Source organism: Hypanus sabinus, chromosome 1 (genome assembly GCF_030144855.1).
Source record: "Hypanus sabinus isolate sHypSab1 chromosome 1, sHypSab1.hap1, whole genome shotgun sequence".
Taxonomy (NCBI): domain Eukaryota; kingdom Metazoa; phylum Chordata; class Chondrichthyes; order Myliobatiformes; family Dasyatidae; genus Hypanus; species Hypanus sabinus.
This window is the reverse complement of record NC_082706.1, coordinates 99,680,660-99,695,689: the sequence shown is the minus strand read 5'-3', so window position 1 is coordinate 99,695,689 and position 15,030 is coordinate 99,680,660. Positions and strand designations below refer to the sequence as shown.

The window sequence follows — 15,030 nt, the reverse complement described above, 5'->3', positions numbered from 1 at the left end:
TAATTTGCCTGTGCTTGTCCCATATCCACCTAAACCCTTCCTACCCACAGGAAGTTTACATCTTGTAATTGTGTCTGTTTATATCACTTCCTCTGGTGGCTTATTCCAAATATTGGCCAACCCCTGTGTAAAAAACTTATCCCTCCAGTCCCTGAAAATCACCCCTCTCACATACAGTATATTGATGGTGAAAGATGGAACAGTCTGGAGTGAGTGTGACCCCAACTGACTTTCTAACATGGTGCAAGGGAGAGTACAGACAGGATGCTTCCATTTGTGGGGCAGAGTCAAACCAAGCATCATAAATACTAGAAAGTACCCAGTAAAAATCTCATTGGGGAATACAGGAGAAGCTTTTGTATCCCGAAAGAGAACGTGCTGGACTGAGGAGTCAATTGTGTTCTTGCTTGTAAAAATTTTGTATAACTCATGTTTAAGTTACGTTTTTTTTCTTGTAAGTGCCGCTTAACTGATGTTCTGCACCTGTTTTGCTGCTCCAAGTAAGTTTTTCATTGCTCCAGTACTTTCATATACTTGTGCATATGACGATGAGACTCAGCTTTGACTTCACTGAAATTAAAACCAATAGGATAAAATGAGCCTTACCTCATATAATATTAACTTCCTTATTAACGGTTGGTGCAGTAGAGTGCTATCTCACATGGATACACCTCTCAAAAATTATGGTAAATGAATGATTAGAAAACATACCAGTAATAGAGGTGGCAACACAATCATGAAGAATCACTATATTCATTACATAATGTGCATAACTCAAATTCCTTTGTCTTCATGGTGACATAGTTCCAGTAACAACAAAAATATATTATGCTAGCTATCTGCAACACCACAGATAGCATCTTAAACTTTGCTGAAACATCACTTGGCTGAAAGATAGCTATAGACAAGAAAGTTAATATTTCAAAGTTTACTATCACTTTCAAAATATGACACCTGTGGAGAAATATGGTTCTTATGCAAATATGATTGTGTGGGTGCTTGTGTGAATATGTATGTCAGCTCACATGTGAGAATACGTGCGTTTGCTCTGATGAGTCTGACCATTCTGAGTTTGTGTGTGTATAAGAGTGCCTTGTGTGCTTGTATGGTCAGCGCGTGTGCGGATTTGAAGATCAGTGTGTTGGTGTAAGTGTGTTTGCATGTACACTAGTGGCCACTTTATTAGGTAGACCTGTATATCTGCTTATTAATACAAATACCTAATCAGCCAATCATGTGGCAGCAACTCAATGCATAAACACATACAGACAAGGTCAAGAGGTTCAGTTGTTGCACAGACCAAACATCAGAATGGGTAAGAACTGTGATCCAAGTGACTTTAATTGTTGGGTCCAGACAAGGTAGTTTGAGTATCTCAGAAAATGCTAATCATCTGGGATTTTCACACATTACCACCTGTGCAGTTTACAGTGATTGGTGTGAAAACCAAAAGCATCCAGTAAGCTGCAGTTCTGTGAGTGTAAATGCCTTGTTAATGAGAGAGGTCAGAGGAGACTGGCCAGACTGGTTCAAACTGACAGAAAGTTGACTGTAACTCAAATAACCACACATTACAACAGTGGTGTACAGAAAAGCATGCCTGGGAGCACAACACATCAAATCTTAAAGTGGACAGGCTACAGTAGCAGAAACCATCAACATACATTCAGTGGCCACTTTATTAGGTATGGGAGGTACCTAATAAAGTGGCCGCTGAGTGCTTGGCTGTTTGTGATTAGTGCGGGGGTGTGTGCATTGCATCTATACAACTGTGCGTTATGCATATGAGAGTATGTGTGTGTGTTTGTATAATTGAGGGTGAGCCTGTATATGATGGTGTGTGTACATGCAATATTATTATTCAGAAGCTGCCATTTAACAGAATTTAATATCCTCTGTTTGAAAACAGAGCTCCAATACCTCAATGGCCTGTCAACCAGATTTGCAATATTCATTCCAAATATAACATGCTGGTTCATTCTCTCAGAGATCCTAGCCACAGGGCCACATTATTATATGATCCCAAACAGTGGAGAAGCACATGCTTCAGGTAATAGGATGATGGAGATTCATAGTACTGTCATTGAAGGCAGCCTCCTCTGCCTGGACCTTTGATAATTGGACCTTCCTTCATGCTGAACATGATCAATTTGTGTCCTACAGCAGAGACTTGAGATGCCATATCACTGTACTATTAAGGAAGTGCCAGCAGTGCCCTTGGATGTAGCTTTGCCTTCCCTCTCATGTGCACACAGTGTTTCTCCAGGGAACCCTGCACATTGAAGACTTATCTCTCAGGTAACCTCATAAAATCAGTTTTACTGCTGATGCAGGATCCAACTTTGCACTCTGACTGTACCCTCATCGTCACCACACACAACTTTCAGCAGCCATAGTCTTCCCATAAACCTGACCACATTGCAACAGAGATCTACCTACCCAATTTATCTGAAGAGAACTCAGTCAGTCTCCACTCCTCCCAATACACCTGATGAACTATGTTGTGATACATCAGAGACTGTTATCCAGAGTAGATACATTTCCATTTTTTAATCTGGTTTTGTTTCACTGACAGAGTTTCCCATCTGTGCTAATATAAAGATAAAAGCAAATTTATGAGCATTACACATCAAATTACTTCAAGGAGCAGGAAAAGAGTGTGATAGTGGAATTAACTAGAGTGCTTCTAAATTGCTGATGTAGACTCAACGGATCGAACGGCTTTTCCCTTCTGCACTACACTCCTCTATGGTTGCATTATACAGAATGCTCATGTGAGAAGTATTCTTTATTAAGTTATTGTGAAACTGAGATAATGGTTGCTCTGTTTTTACTGTATGACTGAACAGGCAGTTAATTATGAACTGCATCATTCAGTGACAAACATGGGAAGTTAATGGCAACCCTGTCCCAGTGTTAATTATCAGCAGGGGTGAAGCAATGGCTGGAGGTTGAAGAGCAACTTCCCCTTTCCAGTGGAAGTGGGAACAATTTCCACAAGATTACAAATACAATTTTGTCCCTGAATGTTTTGTTTGATTTGCTTTGCAGTAACAGGCAAAATGACACAAAGTCAACCTGCTGACTTCTATTTAATTCTCAAGATTTCTGTATGTTCAACAAAGAGTGCCCTATTCTTCATAAAAGTACCTGACATTTAGCATGCCTCTTCCACTTCTACAAAAACATGGATTAAAAATTCAATCGACAAATATGTTCAGAACACACAGTCTTGAAACTGATGGGATAACATTTTGGCTCCAAATACTAAGCAGAAATGACTTGCTATTTGTCAATCTAGCTTGAGTTCTTTCAGAAATAAGTCAAATCTATGTGTAGAGGCTTCTGCTGAAGTTCTCATCATCCACTCAAGAAGAATGAGTATAAACAGCTGTAAAATGTTCACCTCTGCATGGAAAATCAGACACATTCCTTCCCCCTCCATATTCCTTGCAATAATGAAAACGTTTGGTAACCTACACTGTAATACATCCATTTATTTATGAATGAATATATTTATTTAAACCATCCAGGTCTTTTTCCTAGAAACTGATCTAAACACAAAGTCCTCAGTCTAAAAGTAGATCCTGGCAGCCCATACCATAAATAAAACAGATATAAATCTCAACGTAACCGTTAGCAACAAAAACAAGCATGAACAGCCAAGCCCTTATACAAGAACACCGTTTACAAAACTTACTATGTTTGTATATGAAGCCTCCTAATCAGAATTAGTTGTTATTATTCCAACAGTTAAAGTTTTAAAACTTGCAGGACCCACAATGTCCTGAGGAGAGAGAGTGAGAGTGAGAGAGAGAGAGAGAGAGAGAGAGAGAGAGAGAGAGAGAGAGAGAGAGAGAGAGAGAGAGAGAGTGTGTGAGAGAGAGAGAGAGAGTGAGTGAGTGAGAGAGAGAGTGAATGAGAGAGAGAGAGTGAGAGTGTTGCTGTATAATTGTTTGCACATGTCGAAGTGTATGTGTGTTGCCAAGTGTTGCAGCTGAATGTGTAAGAGCTGATTTACACATGTCAATGTATGTTCAGGTATGTGGGTAATTACATGTGCTGAGATGCATGTTTGGTATGTGTCTGTGTACATGCTTGTGCAAATCTGTATGTGTGTCTGTGATGGAATGTACCTCCATATGTAAACTCTGTTTTGTCACTTGCAAATCATTGAATAATCAGTCACCAAAAACATTAATACAAGCTAGTAAAAATTGGATAAAAACTCAACTACAGACAATTTTTCTCTGAGCCCAACAAGAGTTAACACCTTAACCCCTTTAACCTCCATCTCCTCCCACAATCACTAAATGAAATAGAAGCTTAAAAATCTTCATTAGTTTAGAAAAGACAACAATGTCTTCTACTTGTTTTTGCGCTGGCCAGACACCCACCAGGTGCTCTCAATTGTATGGCAGAGTTCCTGTGAAGAAGCCTTGACAAAGAAAGCTACGTTGAACCAGTGTTGAAGGCTGGTTGGACTGCAATTTCTTGGACTTCACACTGAAGGCAGGATGTGAAGGGCTAGAGGGTTCAATGAATGGTACTGATGATGAATTACTGGATTTACTATGGATATTCTCCTTGGGGCAGGGGTAAAATAGGTGTCCAAGCTCAGGAAGAGGCCATAAAGAACAAACAAAGAAAAGCTACTTTCCTACTGGTGGAAGGCATGGGGCAGACTTGGAAAGTTGCCCTGATGGAATGCCCATTTAGATGGGAACTAACAGTAACCCAGAGTCTCTGCTTGGAGGGATGATTGATACACATAGACTGCGGCAGAAAGTCTGTGCGCAGGACACAGAAAGGAGCAGTCAACATAATCAGAAGTTCCACCCACCATGGTGACTATCTATTCATCCCTCGCCCCGCCCATCCAATGGGGCAGAAGATACACAGGCCCCAAAGTACCTACTACCAGGCTCATGGACAGCCACTATCCTGCTGTTACAAGACTATTAAATGTTTTCCTGGTACTATTAAATGGACTCTTGACCTCACAATCTACCTCGTTGTGACCTTGCGCTTTCCCGTCTACCTGCACTACACTTTCACTCTCCTTTTCTGCATTCTGTTATTGTATTACCTTGTGTAAATCGACCCCTATGAACACCAGTTTCACACTGTCTCGCTCCACGTGACAATAATAAACCAATTTTCCGATATGATGCGCAGAGCCGCGGGGAATGGCGTGATTGATTTTACCGAACGTCTGCGTAAATCCGACGATTTATCATTATTAATCATTCCAATATAAATCAATTGAATTGATTGTCCCTTCCGATGAACGCAGGAGTCCCACCCTACGCTCGCTTCACCCGAGCAGACGATGCCCGCTTTCCCAAATTCATCTCCTCCACCAAAGTCGATGGAACAGAAGAGTGGAAAATCAACGCTGTGCTACTTTCTTCAATAAAAGCATGTTCAGCGCAAGTGATCAAGGTCTAATTTCTATGGCTCTGATACAGCAACGCCAACTCCATGCAGTCTGTTCTTTATGTGCAGCCTTTCGTAAATCACGACTGACCCGGGACTTATACACATGACGGACCTGTCAAAGCAACAGCCGCAAATCCGAGCCGAATTAGGAGACTCCGGGTGTCCAGCCCGGGCAGAGTACAGACTGATAACTAGCAGTCGAATCATCCCTTCTCCCTCTCTTTCTTCTCTCTCTCTCTCTCTCTCTCTCTCTCTCTCTCTCTCACACACACACACACACAGACGAACGTCGCTCACAATTGATTTACTTTTCATCAACCTCGCTATACTCACTGCGGGTCTCCCTCTCAAGGAATCTCCTCCCGCTTTCGGCAAATTACGGGCTTTGCAACTAAAATAATCATCCACTCCACTAAATATGCAGCCGTCTCTGGAGAGAAACGAAACCTCTTTATGACAAATACACATATAGTCCTCGCCAACCAATCAGCCGGCTCCGAACACTGTAATAAAAATGCAATTTATGCGTATTATTCCAGCTATGCTTTTGTGTGAGTGTATATAACATTTTAAGTTATAATTTCACCCAACGTACAAAAATAAATAACCCCCACACCTCCAACTTACCGACGTATCCTGCAGTGGAAACATTTATGTTAATACAGAAAAAATAAATAAGTCTTGAGTTCTGTTAACTTGAATAAACTTTGTGGATAATGTCCGTTTCTACCAGTAAAATATCTGTGAAGAGGAAAACGTTACAAATAGACGAATAACGTCTAGTATGCTTTAATTTCTTGGATCGTATGAAAAAAAGATTAATAGACTAACAAGATGGGTGGGTGGGGAGTGATAGGTTTGAAGCAATTCTCACTTGTCCAGTAAAGTCCCTCCCTCTCCTGCATAGATCGCCGGCTATCACCATTAACGATTTAGGAAACTCGAAACAGCCATAAAAGAGACTGCATTAATTCTTCTCCAAACTAGTCTTTTGGAGTTAATCCAATATAATCAAAACCTTCAGGCCAATTCACTAATCCCTATGAATATATGAATCTTTTGATTTGATTATTGCTGGAAATTAAGTAGCTAGCATATCATAATATATATTTTTGCAAAGTGTTAAAATATTTCACTGACATTATAAAATGCATTCCTTAGAGTACGTTGCAAAGGTGAAATACAATGGCCTTCATAACCCTTCCAATTCACAGAGTATTAATATTTTACAGAGCAACTCCAACCAATAAATTTTGGAATTTATTGTCACTGTGCCCACATTCCAAGTATGATTAAAATCAAAATATAAAAAGCTGCAGATGCTGGAAATCTGAAATTTAAAAAAAAACACAGAAAAATGCAGGAATAAAATGAAATAACAGAAAAATGCAAGAAACATTCAGCACGCCAGGAAGCATCTGTGGAAATAGAAAGAGCTGAAGCATCAACTCCGTTTCTCTTTCCTGCTGTGTTTTCAAAGTGGTCTCAGATTAAAATTAATCCTTATCCACATTTACAATGCCTGCAGCTAGTCAGAATTACAATGTGACATGTTTACAAAGTAATTTTTATTGCATTACTGGAAAGGAAGGCAGAAAATTATTAAAGAGAACTTGCAAGAAATAATTGAAAAAATACTGTAAAGGATGTTGGACAAAGAGCAATTGTTTAATTCCCGCTAAGATTCATTGAGTCATAGGTTCGTGCAGCTTGGGAACAGCATCTTCAGCCTACCTGAGTCCGCACTGATTATAAGCACTAATCCTACTTTCGTCTCTGTTTATTCCCATCAATTATTCACTCATCTACACGCTAAGAGTAATTCATAGTAAACAATTAACAACCTTTGGGATGTGGGAGGAAATTCACACAATCAGAGGGAGAACTTGTGAACTCCACACAAACATTAGCAGATTCCGGACTGAACATGGGTTGTTGGAGCTGTGAGCCATTGCCTATAATAGCTGGGTCACTGTGCCAGGCACAAGATGCTAAACTGTCTCCCTGAATGCCATAGGATTCTGGTCAACTTAAGAACGGGAACACTAGAGACTGCAGATGCTGGAATCTAGAGACAAACAATCTTCTGAAGGAACTCAACAGATCAGGCAGTATCTGTGGAAGGAAAAGGTGAAAACCGTGCGTCGGGACTAAGGGTAGAGAGGGGGAAATGGCCAGTATAAAGAGCAGAAGGAGAATAGCAAGACCAGAGCCCTCACATCTTGCTCTGTCTCTGCAATGCCAGTCACCTCAAACTCTGGTCCTGCCTTCTGAGTTCCTCTAGTAGGTTGCTTGTAACTTAAGAATGGAGTTTGAATTGTTCCCATCACATTTGACAAGAATTGCTAATTTCCTAGTCCTTATTGACCACTTTGGCATCACCCCAGAAGATTAACATCAGCACTCCCATTGGCAGCTGAGTACCACAGTGTGCAGATTAAACTTCTTGTGATTCTTTTGTGCTGGCAAGATGTTTTATTAACTTCCCGAAGAATTGAAAATCTGACAAGTACAAAATCTGGCATCAACTTAAAAGTGCTAACATTGGAGGTATTTGGCTGCCATAACATCCCTGCAAACTCCTTAATGCCTGTCTTATGGTAAATAAGTTTTAATTTTGAAGATTGACACTTCTTCGGCATATGGAATCTGTTTAGCAAACAATGATAATAAAATGTTTTATATTTGTTGCAGATTTAACATTTCTTTTGTTGAATAGAGCAATACTATTACTGGTCAGACTAAACTACTGAGGATACTTAAAAATTACTTTGGAATTCTGGTAGGACCCTGTGAGGACAGAGGACAGAAGGGTCAGGTGGAGAGGGATGAGTGGGACCAGCGAGTCATGGGACCAGGTTGCCGCAGAAGGCAGAAAGGGGTGGGAAGGAAAATATGTGGCTGGTGGTGAGGTCTTCTTGCATTTGGAGGAAATGATGAAGGATAATATATATTGGTTGCAAAGGTTCATAATATGAAAGTTTGGAACAAGGAGAACTCTATCTCTGTCTGCCTGGAGGAAGGTAGGTTGAGAAAGAAAGAGAGGACATATAAAAACATGCTTCATTAACCACAGCAAATGGCAAGCCAGGGTTCCTGAAAAAGGAGGATACTTCAGATACTGTGGAAGAAAAAGCCCCATCTTCTGAGCAGATATAGCAGAGACAGAGAGATTGGGAGGAAGGAATGGCTTCCTCACAAGAGACAGCATGGGAAGAAGTATAGTCTAATTAGCTGCCAGGTTTTAAATTTATAGTAAATATCAATGGATAGTCTGTTTCATGGAGACAGAGAAATCAAGAAACGGGAGAATGTCATGAATGGTTCATGTGAATTAGAGAGCAGGGTGGAAGTTTGTGGCAAACATGAAAACATTGATGAGTTCTGCATAGGTGCAGGTAGAAGCACAAAGGTAGTCATCAATGTAACTGAGTAACGGTCATAGGATCATAGGGCAATACAGCACAGAAACCGACCCATCTAGTCCATGCTAAATCATTAATCTGCTTAATCCCATCTGGACTATAGGCCTCTTTACACCTCCCATGCATGTCCTTATCAAATTTCTTCAAAATGTGGAAATCGAACGTGCATCCACCACTCACACTGGCAGCTCATTGCACACTTTCACCACGCTCTGAATGAAGAAGTTCCCCCTCATGTTCCCTTTAAAAACTTCACCTTTCACCTTTAACCCATGACCTCTAGTTCTAGACTCTCCCAACCTCAGTGGAGAAAATCTGCTTGCATTTATCCAATCTATACCCCTCATAATTTTGTATATGTCTATCAAATATCCCCCCGGTCTTCTGCTTCTAGGGAAGTCCTAACCTATTCAACCTTTCCCTATAATTCAGGTCCTCAAGTCCCAGCAACATCCTTGTAAATTTTTTCTGCACTCTTATTTGTAGATAGGTGACCAAAACCAGATACAACATTCTAAATTAGAATTTGCCAATGTCTTATACAATTTTGACATAACATCCCAACTCTGGTACTCAATTCATTGATTTATGAAGCTCAATGGGCCAAAAACTTTCTTTATGACCCTATCTGCCAATTATAAGGAATTATGTATCTGTATTCCCAGATCCTTTGGTTCTACCACACTCCTCAGTTTCCTACCACCCATAGTGTAACACTACGTACCCTGGTTGGTCCTCCCAAAGTGCAACACCTCACGCTTGTTGGCATTAAATTCTATCTGCTATTTTTCAGCCCATTTTTCCAGCTGGTCCAGATCCTGCTCCAAGCTTTGATTGTTTTCTTTACTGTCCATCCCCAATCTCGGTGTCATCTGAAAAATTGCTGATCCAATTTACCACATTATCATCCAGTTCATTGATATAGATGACAAACAACAAAGGACCCAGAACCGACGTCTGTGGCACTCCACAAGTCACAGGTTACCAGTCAGAAAGGCAACCATCTACAACCACTCTCTGGGTTCTTCTGTGAACCAATGTTTAAACCAATTTACTACATTATCTTGAATGTCCAATCTCCCATGCGGGACCTTGTCAAAGGTTACTAAAGTCCTTGTACACAACATCCACTACCTTCATCTACTTTTCTAGTAACTTCCTCAAAAACTCTAAGTTTGGACAGACACAATTTACCACATGCAGAGCTATGTTGACTATCATTAATTAGTCCATGCCTATTCAAATAACTATATATTTTTTTCCTTAGAATACCTTCCAATAACTTTCAAACTGATAATCAATCTCACAGGCGTATAATATCCTGGCTTATTATTAGAGCATTTCTTAAGCAACAGAACAACATTAGCTATCCTCCAATCCTCTGGCACCTCATCTGTGGCTAAGAGTGTTTTAAGAATTTATGCTAGGACCCCTGCAATTTCTGCACTAACCTCCTATAGGGTCCTTGGAAACATATTATCAGGCCCACATATCCACATACTAATTTGTCTCAAGACAGCAAACACCTCCTCCTCAGTAATCTGTATAGGGTCCATGACTTCGCTGCTGCATTGCCTCACATCTATAGACTCTGCATCCATTTCCTGAGTAAATACAGATGCAAAAATTCAGTTTAGGATCTCCCCATCTCTTTTGGCTCCACGCCTAGGTTACCACTCTGATCTTCTGGAGGACTAATTTTGTCCTTTACTATCCTTTTGTTCTTAATATATCTGTTGAAGCCCTTAGGATTCTCCTTCAACTTATCTGCTAGAGCAACCTCATGTCTTCTTTTAGCTTTCCTGATTTCTTTCTTAAGTGTGTTGCTCAAGTAACTCATTTGTTCCTGCCTGCATAAGTATACCTGCTATACACCTCTTTATTCTTAACCAGAGCTTCAATATCTCTCAGCAATCAAAGTTCCCTAAACCTGGTATCCTTGCCTTTTGTTTTGACAGGAACAAACAAACTCCGTACTCTCAAAAGTTCACTTTTGAGGGCTTTCCACTTACTAAGGACACCTTTGCCAGAAAACCTGTCCCAATCCACACTTGCCAGCTCCTTTCTGACACCATCAAAATTGACCTTTCTCGAATTTAGAATCTCAACCCACACACCAGACCTATCCTTTTCCATAATTACCTTGAAACTAATGGCATTATGATCACTATGCTCCCCTGCACAAGCTTCTATCACCTGCCCTTTTTCATTCCCTAATTAAAGATCTAGTATTGTACTCTCTTTAGTTGGGACGGACTTCTATGTACCAATTAAGAAAACTTCCCTGAACACATTTGACAAACTCTTTCCTATCAAGTCCTTTTACAGTATGGGAGTCCAAGTTAATATGTGGAAAGTCAAAATTACCTACTATCACAACCTTATGTTTCCTACAACAAAGTCATTATTTTGGCATCTGGTTCCCATCCCCTGCAACTCGAGTTTAAACGTCCCCACTGCTCTGTGCAGCACTAGCAAACCTTCCCACTAGGATGTCAATACCCCTCCAATTCAGGTGCAAACTGTCTCTTTTATGCAGGTCACACCTTTCCTGGAAGACAGCCCAATGAAAGGAAGACTTGCGGAATGTTACAACAGAACGTTCAGAATATGAACTGTTCCATGTAGCCAACAAAAAGACAGGCATAGAGGGGACCCATAGGGATATCTATAGCTACTCCTTTGATTTGTAGAAAGTAGGAGGAGTCAAAAAAGTAAATTAGTCAGAGTAAGAACAAGTTCAACCAGGCTTTTAAAGGGAAAAAAAGAGCGGTCAACTTAATGACTTTGTGAAATAATGTAGGAGGAGATTTTTGTGGCCAGTATTAAACACTGCCTGAGGCTTTGTTACCACATTACTCAGGTCAACATGTTCCTATCTGTTGAATGAAACCGAAGTAAGTGTTCAAGAAAGGATGTAAACTATAGCTGACACGCTGATTTACAGCTAGTGACATCAGACCAGCTTCTCCCCAGGCTTGTTCTAATGCTGTGAAGAGTCACTGCACTGGAGAGAGTACAGAGGCAGTTCACCAGGACGTTGCCTGGATTAGAGGATGTTGGATAGGGAGAGATTGGATAGTCTGGATTTGGTTTCCCTGAGGCGAAAATGGCTGAAATGTGACCTCCATAGATATATATGAAATTATAATAGGCATAGGGCAACTGACAATCTGCTGGAAGAATTCAGCCGGTCAAACGGCATCTGTAGGAGGAAAGGAATTGTCGATATTTTGGGTTAAAACCTTGCATGATTTTTTTTGCTCCAGATTCCAGCGCCTCTTCTGACACTATAAGAGGGCAGGAAGTCAGAATTTTTTCTTATTGCAAGGGGATCAAAAACAAAATGCCATAGTTTTTAGGAGAGGATGAATTTAAAAAAAAAGAATCTGAGGTGGAAGTAGTTTCTTTTTTACGTAAAAAGTGGTTGATATTTGGAACGTTGCAGGAAAAATGGTGAAGTCAGGCATAATCACTGGTTTTAAGGGACAGACTGGCATGTGCTTAACTAAGCAGCCATTGAAAAGCGGGGCCCTAATGTAGCAAATGAGATTCGTCTGGATGGGCAAAAAGATCAGCGTGGATGTGATGGGTCAATGAACCTGTTTCTGTTCGGACAACAGGATTGTTTGCTCGCTGAATATGGTATAGAATGGAAGCATTAGCATGTCAGCAACTAGACGGTTCAGTACTCCAGTTTTTCTACTGTATCTCTATCTGGAAATCAGAGATGCTTCAGAGAAAAAGCTATTCTCAACAACAGAGAAAAGAAAATAGCCTTCCATTACAGTAGGACAATTCATTTTCTGGAAGAGGGTATTCTTAATGGTATGATTGTTAATATGAGGTTCCAGAATAGAGGCATTACTAAAAACAGAACATGCAGTTAGGTGCAATCAGGTACCATCAGTGGAGAGAGAAACGGGATGGAGACTTTGAGGCAAGTTCTGCCAAAAAATCGATTAACTAAAAAGACTTTGAGTTGAAATATTAACACTGCTTCTGTTTCTAAGAATGCTGCCTGACCTTCTCAGTGTTCCCAGCATTTTTTTTTTTGCCTTTTATATGCCAATGACATAGTACCTTTCTCCGTGTGAAGAAGGTTTTATGACATCTTACAACCAATCCAAAAAGTTATTTGTGTTATCCTCTCTTTAACATGACAGGCATTTTGCACACTACAAGCTCACTTAAAGTACAGCAAATGCTAATGTTGAGGCAATGTTTCAAATCAAATCATGTTTAATTATCATTCAACCATACATGGATACAGCTGAACAAAACTGCGAGCAGGGTAGGAAGCATACACAGCACATTCAAAATAGCAAGCAAAAAATCATAGTCACATAAAAAAATAAATATATACAACCCAAGTCTCTTAGTAAAATGTCCTGTAAATTGATGGTGCAGAGCACGGACAGGAAAGGCCAGCTCCCAAATGAGTTCAGGTGCTATGCTATACTGCTTCCGGTGTCTCCTCGCCTGGACTGCAGCAGCAGACAAGCCCACGACTTGAGGCCTAGTTCTCACTACAACCAAGACTATACAGTTCCCATGCCACTTGTCATGTCACCAAATAAGGGAAACAGTCATGCAGCATCTTACATTACCAGTGTCCAACAGGGTATTGTGATTACAAGAGAAATGTCCAAGGCAGTCTCTCACGGTTATCCACTACATGCCGCCTTCGCGCACCAACTCTTATGCCTTTGAGTAGCAGGCAGAAACATGGTCTGCACCCCAGCCTAGATTGCGTCTCTGAACCCAATCTAATTGTTCCAACACACTGGCTGGCTCCTCCGACCCGCCAGCCGACTCCTCTGACATGTTGGCTGGCTCCACCAACTTACCAGCCAGCTCGTTCTTCTCCATAATGCCGGCCAGCTCCTTCAGCACCTCAGTCAGCTACTCCAATTAACAAGCAGCTCACTGACAGGGTAGACCTGCTGTATCCAACATTCTTGTGGTCCAGTATTGTCTTGCAATCATAAAAAAACACATTTAACAAAGAAAAAAATTACTTTTTGTTGGGCCCTGAGAGGCCGCTGTGGCTGAATGCACTGCCATCTTACCTGGCATTGTACCAATATTTCAGTAAAAAGAGAAACTTTGATCAGAAACCTGGGACATGCACTTCGATCTTCCTCAAAATGGTAACGTTGGATATCTTGCTTATGTGGCAGTAGAGAGGATCTCATAATATCTCATCTGGAAGGTATGTTCCTGTCATTCTAGCATGCCCTCAGTACTGCAGTATACCCTCTCCAGTTGATGGAATAGGATGCGTGCATTCAAAAGTGAGACTACAATCATGAAGGCTGAACAATCTTGGGTTTTGTCACCTTGAAATTCATCAAGCGAGATGAGGCCTTCTGGAGCTACATTAGATTGCTGATGATACTGGCAAAAAAAGATAGATTGGGAGGAATTCCTCCATCTATAGATTGGGTAGATGAAAAGGATCTTGGGTGGACTTGATTTAATTTCTGCCATTGCAAGCATGCAAGCAATGAATGTAAGCATGCCACATGCGATCTTTTCACTTTATCCACTTGTGTAGTTACTTACAGTGAACCATGGAAATAGACCCGAAGATCCTACTGCACCTTAATGCTATTAAGAGGCCTACTATTAACTGCATACTTTCTCTTTTTATTTGACCTCCCAAAGTGTAACACCATGCACTTGCTTTGATTAAAATCCATCTGTCACTTCTATCACCTGCAACACTCACAAAATGCTGGAGGAACTCAACAGGCCAGGCGGCAGCTATGGAAAAGAGTAAACAGTGAACATTTTGGGCCTAGACCCTTCTTCAGGACTCTATCTCCATATCTGTAACTGATCAACAGTATATCCCATTGTATTCTTTGACAGTCCTTTACAGTGTCTACAAATCCACCAATCTCTGTGTAATCCACCCATCTATATTTTCATCATTCTGAGACATTCAAAATGAATCATTTATGTCTAATTCCAAAAGTAGCCCAATCCTTAATATAATGTCCAATCGCCTTGGATAGTCCAGGACTTCTTCATCACCTCACTAACTTTGCAGTTAAATCTCCAAGTATCGAATCACATTACTTAAGATTATTGGTGTAGTCCATTTAACCATTGAGCACGTATTGTTATATAATGAGATCATGACTGATCTGTCACT

The 15,030-nt window shown here is 40.6% G+C and overlaps 1 protein-coding gene across 12 annotated transcripts in view; it reads right to left on the bottom strand.

Moving 5' to 3' along the window:
• The window catches only part of znf516 (zinc finger protein 516), a 138,369-nt gene extending 132,105 nt beyond the window's left edge, over positions 1-6,264 (bottom strand). For 8 of the 12 annotated variants that reach the window (XM_059972765.1, XM_059972713.1, XM_059972774.1 and 5 more), the window contains exons 1-2: positions 6,070-6,264; positions 5,776-5,945 (exon numbers count right to left, since the gene is read on the bottom strand). The gene's annotated coding sequence lies outside the window, so the exon portion shown is untranslated. Of the gene's footprint in view, positions 1-3,700; positions 3,722-5,775; positions 5,946-6,069 lie in introns of those variants that run through there. The other 4 variants (XM_059972729.1, XM_059972747.1, XM_059972783.1 and 1 more) reach the window with 2 other exon arrangements.
• Positions 6,265-15,030: the final 8,766 nt, after the last annotated feature.